Source organism: Chlorocebus sabaeus, chromosome 12 (genome assembly GCF_047675955.1).
Source record: "Chlorocebus sabaeus isolate Y175 chromosome 12, mChlSab1.0.hap1, whole genome shotgun sequence".
Classification (NCBI taxonomy): Eukaryota; Metazoa; Chordata; class Mammalia; order Primates; family Cercopithecidae; genus Chlorocebus; species Chlorocebus sabaeus.
In genome coordinates, this window is record NC_132915.1 from 51,272,530 (window position 1) to 51,286,160 (window position 13,631).

At 36.7% G+C, this 13,631-nt stretch overlaps 1 long non-coding RNA gene across 14 annotated transcripts in view; it reads left to right on the plus strand.

The window, feature by feature from the left end:
* The window catches only part of LOC140712945 (uncharacterized), a 239,437-nt gene that overhangs the window by 46,044 nt on the left and 179,762 nt on the right, over nt 1–13,631 (plus strand). For 5 of the 14 annotated variants that reach the window (XR_012094808.1, XR_012094809.1, XR_012094815.1 and 2 more), the window contains exon 3: nt 6,798–7,572. The exons of 5 other annotated variants lie outside the window; for them this stretch is intronic. This is a non-coding gene — a long non-coding RNA (uncharacterized lncRNA). Of the gene's footprint in view, nt 1–6,797; nt 7,573–9,139; nt 9,255–13,631 lie in introns of all 14 variants that reach the window. 4 more of the 14 variants (XR_012094810.1, XR_012094811.1, XR_012094807.1 and 1 more) reach the window with 1 other exon arrangement.

A 13,631-nucleotide genomic window follows, 5' to 3' on the forward strand; every position in this document is an offset into this window, starting at 1 on the left:
TAGGAAATGGAGCCTCATAGAAATTAAATGACAAGTTCAAGGTTTCATGGCTATTTCATCATAGTGCCATTGTTTGAACACAAGTCAATTTGACTCCGAAACATCATTACTCTACTCAATTCTAGTTCAATCCAGATGTTCACAAACAACCAGACTATAGTAGAGATGTGGGTGGTGGGTTGAGAAGGAGATCATAACCAACATCGGACTGTCAATGAAGCAGGCTGGGAGAAATTATATGAAGCCAAGCAACTGTGCAGGGTACAGTAGAGATGGTCAGATTGTTCAGATATATGGATTCCATCTTCTGAGGAATGAACTCCTTGATATTCCTGAGTTAGTCCAGTTTAGGCAAGAGTAAACAGAAGGTAAACAGAAGATTGGAGACTGTGTATGCATGAATGCCTCCCTTGCAGCTGAGCGTCTAACATCATGAACAGCCACAGTCACATGAATATAGAGATATATGATTTACAGATTAATGCAACATAAAACTCTCATGCTGATTTCATCTTATTGACATTTCTGTCAGATGGAGTCAGTGTTAGCATCTTAATTATATAAATGTGGAAACTGAAGTATTCAGGAGGTTCCCTGACTTCCCAGGCCACACGGTAAGCTTTGGTGCTAGAATGTATCTCTAGGCTTTCTCATTTCAACCCAGCATTCATTATGCTGTTGCTCACTGCATGTAGAATCAGATTTGATTTCTCTAACTTTTCTTAGTCACTTCTGTGGTTTCGCACCACTCCCTCTCTCTCACTAAATAACTGCCTGCAAAAGTAAAAATTTCAATGAAAACAGAAAACAGATGTACCAGAAATGTTGATGGTATAAGCGGTAAAACTGGGATAAAGAGAAGATGTGTTGGAAAGTGGTGTCCTTTAATGTAACAAAAAAGTATATTGGGAGAAAAAGAAAAGAGAGAAAAATAGACTATCTGAAGTGGTGAGAGAAGCAAATGCTACAGATGTACCTGAACCTCTTCAGTAGGTGTGATCCTGAAGAGTTGTGTATAACAACAATGAACAAAAATAAAATGTACTGTGAAAATTATCTAGCTGTTGAGATCCTACTGTGCAATATTTTTCGAAGTGAAAACTCCAATCAACCCTAGCTTATTTATGGAGAAGACTTTGCCCCACTGTACCCAGAAAGTTTCTTGACAATATCACACATGCATAATAACCCTGAGACAATTTTTGTTTACCAGGAAAAGATATAAAAGGGAACATTAAACTTTGTCTAGTTCTACTGCATAAACATGTGATAATGTGCATGGTGACCTTCTGTTGTAAATGGAAAGAGTTAGGCTCTCTGAATCTACTGCTGAAAGGTAAAAACACTTCCTTAGGGCTTTGAACTTCAGTTGGACTCTTACTGAAAAAAACACTACAAACTGTATTTTCTTTAAATTTGAAGATACTTTACATAAAAATCTAAAGCAGTTTGACTCATGTTTTCATCTACTTGAGAAGGAAACTCACAGACTCCAAAGCAACTGTTGTCTGTTTTGAAAAAAAATTCAGAAATCACCAGAAGCAATAGGGAGTGGCCTTGATTCCTGTTCTTTTATTTATGGGTAGCTAAAGTTCATATTTCTCAACATACCATAATCTCTGTGTAATTGGCCAAATTCCATGGTGGATAATTAGATCTAGCTTACCAGGGCAGATTTGGATGGTGAGAGCAGTCACACTGTTCTGGGAATATGTTAGCCAAGTTTACTATGTTTTACATGAGTTGACAGACTCACCTCACTTGCTGAAGGACTAGCCCAGCAGGTTCTACGGGTGAGATCACTGCTAGCTCATTCAGTGCTGGGCTTGGTAGGCACAAGAGGCCAAGAAATAAATAATGTGAACTTGGGCTTCAGAAGCTCTCTTTCCTATTTTCTTTCCTAAATCCTTTCTTCTACTAGCTGTCTAGGGGCCAAAACATTTATTCATACATTTCTTAACTAATTCAACAAATATTTGCCAACTATGTTTCAGGCACTGGGCACTAGAAATATAATAGTGAACTAGACATTTTCTGCCTTCAAGGGTCTATGAACAAACAATTACAATACTCAGTGAAAAATACTACAATTCACAGAGCTCAGTAATCCAAATCCTTATTATTTCTGTCTTTAAAAAGCAGAAAGTGAAAAATGCTCATAAAAGAGGATGGCATAGAAATGTATTTATGCATTGCAACAGATAAAATTAAGGAATGCACGAAGACTGGTTCATCTGTTTGGTTGTGAGTCAAGAATAAATTCCACCTTCCCTAAAGTACTCAGACTCTACCTTGCCCCATGGCCACCACTGTGGCCCAATGGAAGCACCAGTGCAGGGAGTCTCCGTTCATGCTGTCTTTGGGTGTCTTCAGAATGTTGTTTCACAAGTACTCAAACTCAACAGTAAGATTTTAAAAACTGTCCATAATATTAACCTTGGCATTATTATGTTAAAGAAAGCAAAACAGATATCACTGAATTTACTTCTCAAAAAAACCTTACATTTCTGCAAAAGTTTCTTGAATTCTGACTCTTTCATACAATCACACAAGAATGGCTATACTTAAACCCTTCTAATCAATTATATCCTTAATATATATGACTGAGTGATGTGTTTTCATGACTATTAAATGTATACATGTTTGGAAAATCTATTCACAATAGAGTTTTATGATATTCCTATTAACAGGCTGTCATTGTAACATGTTTATGCAGGAATTGTAATTCCAACTATTTTTATTTTTACCATCTTTTCTCCCCATCCCCCAAATTGTAAGGAGCTATCAGGTCTGTATTTTATTTGGTTTTGAAGCTTTAGGTTATTTGTAGTTATAATAGCCATATAAATTATTCATTTAGCAAAAATGTATTGAGTGCTACTATGTGCTTAGATTTTTCCAATATTGTGAAGGATAATTGGCTAAAACTTTCCCACTTTTATTAGTAATCTGAGAGGTTTTTTTTTCTCCATGGATTTTAGTCACTGGTAAAGGCTGTTTCATACTCATAGATTTTTTTCTACAGTAAGAAACATATGATGTTGAATAAGATATGAGTTACAAATTAAGGCTTTTCCACATTCGCTGCCTTTATAAGATTTTTTTTTCTTCATCAAAATCTATTCACACACACACAGACACACACGTGCTGTTTTGATTTTCTTCAGATATATCCAGTGTTCAGTTCTTGAGCGCATATTAATATACTTGCCTAGATGAAGACTATGTGTCCTCAGGAATTTATAATTATAATATAGCAGATGAAAGATTTGCTTCTTTCAAAATGTGACTCTACCTCCCCACTTCTTAGGTTGTGAAAGCAGTTGTTTATGCTTTATTTCATTGTTTTCCAAACTTTAGTTATTTAAGTACCATCTTCATGATTATGCTATTCACATACCACCTGTACTATTATGCTTCTGAAAATATACTATGATTTTCAACTTAATTAAATTTGTTTAATAATAACAATATCTGTGGCCGAGTGCGGTGACTCATGCCTGTAATCCCAGCACTTTGGGAGGCCGAGGTGGGCAGATCACAAGGTCGGGAGATCAAGACCATCCTGGCTAACACGGTGAAACCCCGTCTGTACTAAAAATACAAAAAATTAGCCTGGCCAGGTGGTGGCGGGCACCTGTAGTCCCAGCTACTGGGGAGGCTGAGGCAGGAGAATGGCGTGAACCCGGGAGGCGGAGCTTGCAGGGAGCTGAGATCGCGCCACAGCACTCCAGCCTGGGTGACAAAGCGAGACTCCGACTCAAAAACAACAACAACAACAACAACAACAACAAAAAGCCCCCAAAAACAGTATCTGTTACATCACTAGGTTGATGTGCTAGTTAAAAATTTTTAAATATACTTTAATATAAATATGTTACTACTAAATTATTTTTTTGTCTGTATGCATCCAAAATCTTGCCTTTAGTAGTACTACCTATATCATGCTTTGGGAAACTCTACCCATGAGATTCACCTTCAAGTGTGAGGAATGGTAAAAGAAAATACAGAAATAATGATAGTAACCATAGCAATGGTAATAAGAGCTATTGTTTATTGAGGACTTTACATATGTCATTTATCTTATTTTATCTTCACAACAAATTTTAGGCATGAATATCAGATAAATATGAGGCAAAAGGGCAGGGAAGAAGGAACAGTGGAAGTCAAACTTTTTTTTGCCTAGGTCAGGTATAACACGACATGATGTTTTAGTATTTGTACTTTTTTTTTAGTCAGCTCAGATTTCACACCTGATTATTTTGCAAAAATTTGGATGTGATAGTGGAAGATTAACATACTTATTTTCAGCAATTATTATGGAACAAATTAGTTAAAGATTGTAAAATGCTTGGAAACAGAGTAGAATATCCTATAATTAAGTTATCAAACAATTACTCTGATTATTTTTCACAGTAGTTCAATTAAAGTGTAACTTTGGGTCTGTTAGTATACATGAGTGTGAATGCTCTGGAGTTTTGATCTTTGGCTTTCCTGTGTAAGTATATACATATGTGTGTGTGTGTATGTGTGTGTGTGTATATATATATGTTATTATCCTGTAAATAACTGAATTATAGTACAGTGATTCTGTAAAAAACACTTTAGCTATTAATATTCCTTGGTGTGAAGTTCACATTAAAAATTGTTATATTTCCAGAACCTAGATTTTATCTGTGAAAGTCAATGCATCCTTCTTTTAATCCTCTGCATTGGTTTTGTATAACTTGATGAAATATGACATGTTTCTCCTCCCTCCCCCTCCTTCCTGTGCCTGTATCCCCACCAGGTTTTTTCTATTCCTCTTGGTATCTGGACTTCTTTTTCTGCCAAATGAGTCAGTAAGAGAGGAAATGTTTAACCCACATTTGTCATCTTGGCTGGGAAAGAAGTTTGAAGGCAAAAGGTGCCTGAATATGTTTCACTAGGATGCTGACACAACCTTTTTGACTCTCTCCTGAGAATGCTACTCTATATTCAAGTTATAAAGTGCTAAATGATCCATTTCCACCATGCATACATTTCACATGATTAATACTTATTTTGTAACTTTTTTCATTGAGAAGTATTTTTCTTTTGGAAAAATATCATTTATTATGTGTGTGTGTGTGTGTGTGTGTGTGTATGTATTTATTTTCTTTTAATATGTGGTCTCCCTACACAAAGGATTTCATTTTACAAACATGAGCAATAGGATTAAGAGGATAAAGGAAAAATAGGAGAAGGGGAAATATGAGTATCATGATAAGGTAAAAATGAATTGCTTGTATTCTAACATAGAATAGCTACTACCTGTTGAGTGTTTGTTATATATTAGACATTTAACACTAATCAAAATATCTAATGAACTAGTCACTGTTTTGAATTTGTTTAGATTTAGTAGTTGTAGAAACTGAGACTTAGAGAGGTTAATTTACTCAACTCCAAACTGCTAATCACTGGTGAAAGCGGAATTTGAATCCTCTGGTTTTCTCATCTAGCACATCATCACTATAACCCTTATAGTTTGCTTTTGGCACAAGTATTCATTATTAATGGAAATGCATAGTATTATCTCAGCAAATGTACAATAGTTTAGCTTCACTAAACTAGTCAATTTTTTTTCTAAACATCAATGCTTAGGAAGCAAAATAGGCTGGGGGAACAGTAGTTATACTGGTGGCAGCTGTGGTGCTGATGGAGGAAGTGGTGGAATGCATAGGCTGCTCATGCTTTTGGTCACAATGAAGGTCAAAAAGTAGATCACTTAAAGTCTAAAGTCATCCTTGGGTGTCATACTCTTTACCAAAAACTAAATAAACATATAGACTTAGTAATATGCTTTAAAAGTGAAGATATAGCACTATAAAATTCTACCATAAAGTAAATTGTTCAAGATTGTGGTCCAAGCTCTTCAAAATGCTCATAAATCAGAAGGTGCATTTATTAAACAATATTTTATATGTACCTATAATAACACAATACTATACTATACAAATTGGACCTAAAATGAATTTACTTGCTATATTAAATATTAAACATTAAATAGACAGAAACTTTGTTTGCACTGGACTTAGAATGTAAGAAGAAAATTTGGGACAACTTCAATAGTTCAGGTCTCTTGAGAAACCCTTCAGCTTCTTTTCTTCCAAATAAATTTCTCTGTAGCAAATGGAAGTCATCCAAATGATTCCCTAGCTACCTCAAAGTACTGTAATTTGTCTACTTCACAAAGTAGAGGGCTATATCTAGCAATAATTCAAGAAAATGCAGCGACACCCATTATGTCTTAGGCACTATGCTAGGAACTTTATGCATATCATTTAATTTGATTTTAATAGTAACTTCATGAAATAAATCATCATAATAAATCAGTATTTCAGATATTGAGAAACCACAGAAAGATAGAGAAGTTAAATAATTTTCCTGTGAAAGACCACATCAGTGATGAAGCCAGAATTTGAGCTCATGTACTTAACCATTGGACTACTTGCCTGCCCTGTCAAGGAACTGCTAAGGTTGTCATAGAGACTTGACTGTGTATAGATAGTTGTTTCAAGAGAGAAAAAAGGCAGGAGGATCTGGGGCATAGGTTTAAATCAGGCATTGGCATCTGTACTAGAATTGAAAGGTGGAACAATTATTGTGTTCTATTTATTGAGTATAGGTATACCATATTCAATGTATTTCTCTGCTTCATACACTATCCAAGGTGATAAAAGGTTTATGAAGAGGGATTAGGAAATATCTGCTATGTTTAGGTCACAGTCCAACCAAAGGATTAATTAACATTTGCCTATTTTTTCTCCTACATCCAGTCTCCCTTTTGATGAGAATAAGTCTCATTCTGATTCAACAGCAGAGATCAAAGAAAAGATTTCTGTTTTCTGGCCACCAGATATATGTTATCTGTGATTAAAGAATTGAAAAACACACATCAAAGGAGCATTCTCTTGGAAAGAGAGGTAATGAGATACAGTGAAAGAAAATGTAGATTCTTTAAATCACAGTTACCTAGGATCAAATCCTGTGATTAGCACTTTTTAGTAATGTAGCCTACTTCATTTCTTTGAGCCCTAGTTTATTTTTTCTGAAACATGAGGGTGATCTAAATTGCTTCTGGAGTAGTAATAAAGATAAAATCCATGTGAATCAGGTAAATTCATGACAATAATAGACATGAAACAAATAGAGTCTTTCATCTCCCTCCTTTGCTCAAGCATTGCTTTGTTCTTCTCATCTCCTTTCCATTCCTTTTGCTTTTCTTCCTCTTTATTTTGTCTGTACACAATAGTTTTTCCCAAGCCTTAAAACTTTGTATTTATATATTGTTGCAGCAAAATGTATAAAGGAGACACTCATTATTTGCATCCATTTATATGCTGATATAAATATTTCATCCTCACAAGTTTCAGAGATAAAGACTGGATGCTGGTGATTTGGTGGGAAAGAAGCAACTCTTTCTGTGATTTAATTTCAACCTGAGCATTAAAGAGGCACCCCTTCACTACTGTTGGTAACTCCATGCTTCCAAGAACTAATGAGCTGAAGAACTTAGCACTTGTGATGGGTTAGTCAAGCAAAAATTATGAAGTGAGTGTAACATTATAGTACATTACAGATACTGACATATATTATTATTTATTATGATTCTTATAGCTCATTTGTACAGTACAAAATTCCTTCCATCATTTTATGAAGATATTATACATATACATAACAAAACATAGCTAATTAGATACAAAGAATATAGAACCAAATAACTCTTTTCTAAATATTTTCACTTTAAGGAGGTTTTGCAATCCAGCTTTGCTATGGTTAGACACTGTTGATGAGAAAACTTTTTTTTTTTTTTTAAGACAGGGAATCATTCTGTCCCCAGGCTGTAATGCAGTGGCACAATCATGGCTCATTGCAGCCTCAACCTCTTGGGCTATAGTTGTCCTCCTGCCTCAGTCTTCTGAGTAGCTGGGACTATGTGGTGCGTACTCCCATGCCCGGCTAATTTTTGTATTATTTATTTTGTAGAGGTGGATTTTCAACATGTTGCCCAGGCTGATCTTGAGCTCCTAGGCTCAAGGGATCCACCTGCCTCAGCCTGTCAAAGTGCTGGGATTACAGGTGTGAGTCACTGCGCCTGGCCTAGATGAGAAAATATTGAGTTGGAAACCCAAAAGATGACATAAATAATTTGATTATTTTAGAGCTAGATTTCAACAACTTTTCAACACTGTCATCCTGTAAATGTCTTTCCATCCTAATCCCATTGCCCATGCACTCAGCAGAAGTGTGTGCCTCTAAGGTGGATGCTGGTATGAAATATTTCAGCTGGGGCAGGCTCTGAAAGGGAGAGACCTGGTTAAAGTGCTCATACCAAACAAAGCTCCTCATCATGCTGGCCTAACTCTCCCAATCCTGCATTTCTCAACAAAACTTTTTCTTCTTCTCTTTCCCATAACTCCCGTGGAATAATTTCCATTGAATTGCATGGAAGAGGCTGTTCATGGGGTTAGTCTGGCAGTTAAGAGGTCTCCATTGGATCTTTTCATTTTGCAATCAGTTTCACACATATACATACATACTTTTCTTGGAGTCATAGTTCATTCTCAGGTCTTTTAGAGTTAAATATCTTTCATTTCTTCTTTTAAGGTCTTACTTTTTTTTTTTTTTTTTTGAGTTTCGTGGGAGATAACCGGTCGCCAATCCAATCCATGTCAGGGGAAAAGTATGACAAATGAATGAAATTTGTAATCACCTTGGATGATGGAATAAGACATTTGGGAGAACACAGGAGAAGTGGGGAGGTCAAGGAGGGATGGCTCTGTGAAAATTTTGCATTACTCTTGCCTGAGGTCTACTCTTCCTTGTCATGTTGGTGGCTGTTGTGACAATGAGAAATATTTAATGGCAAACTTAGTCTTCTAATTTGAAAATGGAAATCATAACAATTCTTGCCTCATAGGGATAGTGTGAGACAAATGAAATAATCCATGGAAGAGGTATAGTACTATGCTTGCCATTCTGTAAGAACTCAACAAATGTTCGCTTTTTACCTATTAGTATCAATCTCAATTCTAAAATTCTGTTATTTAAGTATTTTCCAGTGGTGTTTCTAAATAATATCTAATAACTAGGCTAATACACTATGTGGTTCTTCCAGGGTTCAAGCATTATTGTTAGGTGTGCTGGAATCCTTTCCCAAGTCAGTACTGCTTTCTAGAACAAAACCGGGAGATCCATTTGGAATGTATCTAACTCCAAAGAAACCATCAGAGGTAATAGGTGGGGGATATGAAACAACCTTTTAGACATGAACCCTAATTGAATAAAAGTTGCCAAGCAGCTCATCCCAAACATCTGAAGAAGAGTTTTAGTCTAAATGGAATGGCTGGAGAGTACAGGAAGAGTTCTTTCCTGCTCTGTCTAAACACAAGCCTCTGTGACATTTATCAAAGAAATGCAGCCCTTTAAAGCTGGGTATAAATCCCAAAGGTGCTTTCCTCATGAAGCTTCTTTTGTCCTCTGCTTTTAGAACTCTTCCTGCACGCTGCTTTCTCTATGTCACCCTCCAGTACATCTGCTCTTACACAAGGGGCCCCACAGGGACTGGCTCACACACCGCCCAGGGCACATGGGCCAACTTTTAATAGCAAAAGAAAATGCTAAATCCTAGAGTAGGGACAGATGAGAAAAATGGCATTCTTCAGAGAGCCAAGATGGCTCAGATTAAGATCAAGATCCCCGAAGTAAGACAGACCTGAGTCTGAATCTCAATTCCAACAATAAATTTGTTTATACACTTAAGGCATCATGTATAGTATTGTTAAATAATAGATACTTTACAAGATTGTGACTAAGAGGAAGCAAAATAATGTCTGTAAAGTGTTTCATAGATTGGCCAGCATATAGTAAACATATAATAATTAGTAGCTATTATTATTTTTCCTTAAAATATTTTTTTCTGGCTCCCTAGCAATCATAAAATTTAGTCTTGTGTGAACTCCATGGCTAGGACTTGCAGAATTAAAAATGGTCTGAACAATTTAGACATTGCCTTTTTTTTCCTCAAACCAAGGGGTGAATTTTTATTCTAAAATATCCAGATTGTCCATATTACTTAACCAGTTAATTGGTAAGTCTGTATTTCTCTTTTATGCAATTGGGAAACATTAAAAAGTTGAATGTATGTACTGTACACATACATGCACACACATAGACTTAAGTACATAAATGTGTGTGTACCTTCTATAGCACTTAGCTCATCTGTTCTTTCCTATGACTTTTTCTATAATCCTGTGAGGTAGATTTTATATTATCCTGTTTTATGATTAAAGGAGAGGAGAATACAGAAAAGCAGCCTGGCTTGGCCAGAGGCCTTGCAATTGATTACGTATAGAGACAGGGAGTCCTGACTGCTTTTCAGTTTTTCTTCCTCTGTACTGCTCTGATGACTGTGGAAGTGAAATACTTCTTTGGCTGCCAAGGAAGTTCCCGCTGAAAGGTAACCAAAGGAAAGGAGTATTTGGGAGCAGCATGGCTGAAATCCAGTTAACAGTTAAAATCCCGTTGGGCAATTTCTCCTTAACTAACAACAGGAATTGCTGCCACTGTCCTGTCTAGCCACTTTCAAACAGTAGGGATGTTAACAAGAGCTCCCAGTGAATGCTTCCTAGGGGAGCAGTGATTGCTTTGGCTAGCTTCTGCTGTAGCAGTTTTCTGGCAGTGAAAAGTCTGTACTAAGACAATTGGAGGTGGTAATCATTTTCTAATAACCACCTCAGGCTTTTGGCACCTAATTCGCTGGCGCGGTCTAGGGAAGCTCCTTTTGCTACCTCATGCTTCTTGTCATGTCAATCTGCTTATCTAATTTTGCTGGGAAATCTGATATCACCCTTCAAATAGTTCACCTCAGTGGGATCCAGTGTGTGCCCTGCAAAGTGCTCAAGGAAGAGTCTGATCGGCTCTGACAAGCAAACAGCAGAAAGAAGTTTTGAAAAAATGGCTACTGTTTTTGCAGCTTTTTCACTGTGGTTCCATGGTGTTTGAAATCAGAATGTAATATTGAGTTAATGACACAAGGAAACACTTGGATGTTCATATTGTCTACTTGGTTTTCATGAACCTCACATGGACTGGCGTCATCCTGTTTCAGAGTCCATTCAACTGTAATTTCCACTCCACTTCCTGTGCAGGCCTTCCTCTGGTTTGTGGGCTGTACATTTCAGCCTGCTCCTTTAAGAGGCCCCCTGAGCTGAAAATGAAAGAGACTTTTTGTTGCTTCTGCTACTTGCTTATCATCCAATCCCAATCTCAGGTTTTCTTTTTCTATGTTTTAAACCCGAGTAGCACTTTTCCAACTTGTGTGTAGCTTTTTCTTTCAATTCTCTGCTCTTCACAGTAATTAAACAAGAGCTAGCCTCCTTTTCCAAACGTTGTTTTTGTAATACCTTTGTTCCCAAAGAGTTATGCTTATAAGACTAACATAAATATGTTAAACTTGGTATTGATTTGATGATTTCATAAACCCCAGACTCCTTGAAATTCTGCAGGTTTTTGTGAAAGGACTTGCTTAAAATCTTTGCTAATCTACCTGAATTTTCTTCCAAAGGCAGTTATATACAATGTTTCTTAAAACTAATTCTCTAAATTTGCAACTTGTCAGCATCCTACTGGGACTCTCGAGGGTTGATAAATCATGGAGAGTAGGTATTCATATCGGAACTATGAAAGCTCTATGTAGTAAACACTATTTAAGAAGGCCCTAAATTTCATAAAAAGTTAGAGATTTTTGTGGAGATTCATAAAATGCATCCTTTATATCAGTGAAGTTTTTGCTTCTAGGTATATTATACTCACATTGAAACACTCCAGGGATTTTGTTTTTAACCTGAATATACTGTGTCTATTTATTACCTGGATAGATAAACTAGATGTGTACATTTACAGGAGTTTGCATCAGCTGCTGCTAGGACGTTTTTCTTGTGTTAGTTAAGATCCTGTGAAACAACCCTTGACATTTCACTAGCTGCACAGTTTGTAATAAAATCTACTTTAGCCTGAGGTTAAATGATGACTGTGGTCCTCACAGCATGGTGGGGGATCCTGATGGCCAGATAAAAGGAAACTCCACATTCTCATTTCTGACTTCCCTACAAACTTATATTAAGACCTTAATTGAAAAACTTATTGCCTCGCTCACCAAAATATTGCAAATTTTAATAGTTTCCCCCAACCAAGAAATGAAATTACAAACACTATATTACTTTTGTCAGTGCCCTTGAAATTTTAAGGCTGGCTGGGGGGCTTCAATGTCTGACTCATTAAGTGTTCTATATATAGAGCCCTACATGGTCCCTAGAGCATAGTAGGTACTCAGTGAATGAAATGAATGAACGAAAAGCTAGAGTCACATTTTGGTGACCTAACTGTATATTTTCAGAGTAATGTAGTTTTTAAAAAAGGACAATGATAGCATGTTTCTACGAAGAGGTGCATGACAGATAACACTTCTCAAGAAGAAGGAATTTAGCTCTGTCATTTGATCTAGGTGTTCAATTACAGAGGCATTGAGAATTTCCTGTGGCTGGATAAGGGCGAATCTTTAAGGCAAATTGAAGACCCAGGCTGCCCATGTGGACATCAATACTCCCACAGAGCACTCTTCATGAAGAAAAGTGTGGGCTTGCTGTCTTTTCATCAAAACTCCTAGAGTTTGGCTGACTGCCTGGTTTATCCCAGGACATTAGTCAGCCCACAAATCCCGCATTTGTTTATTCAGTCCAGAGCAAGTGAATGCTGCCATTCTCTCATCTCCTTTGTTGGCAACACTTTGTTAACCTGAATTGAGTTCTGCAACATAAAATGAAGTGACTAATCTTTTGGGGGATTCCCCCTCCCAGGTTCTTGTATAAGCAACTAAATCTATATACCACAAAGCCCCATGCTGTCACTTTTTCTCATGCTGCCCCTTTATTTTGATGATTCCACATTGTAGTTCACGAAACCAATACCTTCTAGAGTGTGGTTGAACTGGCGCCAGCATTAAGAAAAGGAGTTTCCAAACTTTTTAGTTTTGTGAGAAAATGTTAGAGGAAGAGGGAGGTTAGGTTGGTTATTTATACTTATGTAATCTTCTGTGAATTTGCAGTAGTTATCACCTTGTACTCTCAAAAGTTTTCTGGCTCTGAGTATGTGAGTGTGAAAGTGCAGGAAGTAGGAATCTTAGCACAAAACAACCAGTTTGGATTATCACACAATTAATATGGGGCAGAGCTGGAGTATGGACCTAAACAGAATGTATATTCTTTATCACTAGGTTATTTATCTATCTACAAATGTCTAGGAAGACCTGGGCTGTTCTAGCAAAAGTTTAAGAATCTAGGTTTCTAAGTTTCCATTGACCATGAAAGAGTGATTAGTTTTAGAAGATAGTTGGGGGCAACATCATGCAAGACAAAAGAGGGGATGAAGAAAATCATAAAGCTGAACATGTTCGCCATAGGCCCAGGCTGTTTTTCAGCGTGTTTCACCTAGCAGCTTGGCAGATAATTCTCAGTGATCATTAGGTCCGTGGAAATTCTATTTGGTTTATAAAGTTTTGGCCCTGACTATGTGTACCATTGATAACTTGTTTTTCTCTCTCCTTCTTCCCT